This window comes from Arachis ipaensis, chromosome B04 (genome assembly GCF_000816755.2).
Source record: "Arachis ipaensis cultivar K30076 chromosome B04, Araip1.1, whole genome shotgun sequence".
Lineage (NCBI taxonomy): Eukaryota > Viridiplantae > Streptophyta > Magnoliopsida > Fabales > Fabaceae > Arachis > Arachis ipaensis.
Window position 1 is genome coordinate 69,139,005 of NC_029788.2, and position 1,215 is coordinate 69,140,219.

The following is a 1,215-nucleotide window of genomic DNA, read 5'->3' on the forward strand; positions in this document are numbered from 1 at the left end:
CGAGTTGTAGAACTCCAAATGATGCGCTTCCAGTTGCATTGGAAAGTAGACATCCAGAGCTTTTCAACGATGTATAGAAGTATGGGGTGGACAATGCAACTGAGCTCCCAAAATTGGCATTTGCGAGCACGTTTAAGTGACTTAAACGTTGGCTTAAACGCTGTCAAACCAACCAGCAACCTTGTCACCTTCAATCAAGCATAACTTGAGCTATAGAGATCCAATTGAGGTGCTTCCAGTTGCGTTAGAAAGCTGACATCCGTAGCTTTCCAACGAGGTATAATAGTCTATATTTGGCATCAAATTGGCAAGGTTGACAAGAGAACAAAGTGACGACTCAAGAAAGGGGGGTGCAACGGTTGAGTGAAGTTTAATGGATCGTTATCCTTTTTGGATCAATTATGTCACTCTACCCTTCAAGCAAGCAAGGCCCATCAACAACACCAAATCAAGGCCACAAGAATCATCTAGAATAGTTTATTTTCATTTGATTGTAATTTGCTTTGAATTTCATTTTCATTTTGTAATTTAGGGAGCCTATTTAAAGGCCTTCTTCCACTTTCTCTTTACATTCTACAATTCAATTCATGCAATCACCCCTATTCCCTTTTAATTTCAGCAATTTAGCTTCTCGCTCTTTAATTCATGCAATTTAAGATTCCGCAATTTCAATTTCTTGCCATTTACGTTTCCCGCCAATTTTACATTCCGCAACTCTCATCTAATTCTTGATTCCACTCAACTAGACACACTTCTAATACGAATTGCTCATTCAACCAATCCTTGTGGGATTCGACCTCACTCTATTGTGAGTTTTTACTTGACGATAACCGGTGCACTTGCCGGAAGGAATTTTGCCGACTGTGCAATTTCCTAAATCCTAGCATAACTAGTTTATGTGCATCAGTTACCTGAAACTGTAAGTCGATCTCGGACGAGATCTTCTGTGTTGATCGGAGATGACGTGTCCAGCTTTGAGTGGAGGCCAGAGCTATCGTATCTGACTTGTTGGGCTTGGCTGCACTGCTGATCCTTCGTCATCGGAGGGTGGGGGGTACCTGCAAGGGGCTCCGATGCTTAAGTTAGCAAGGGTATTAAGCAGGTTTTTAGTAGAATCAGAGTATGAGTTATACCTGGGTGCTCCATTATATTTATAGTAGTGTGGGCTAACCTTTCTGATAAGATAAGTTAGTTATCTTATCTTATCTTATCTTA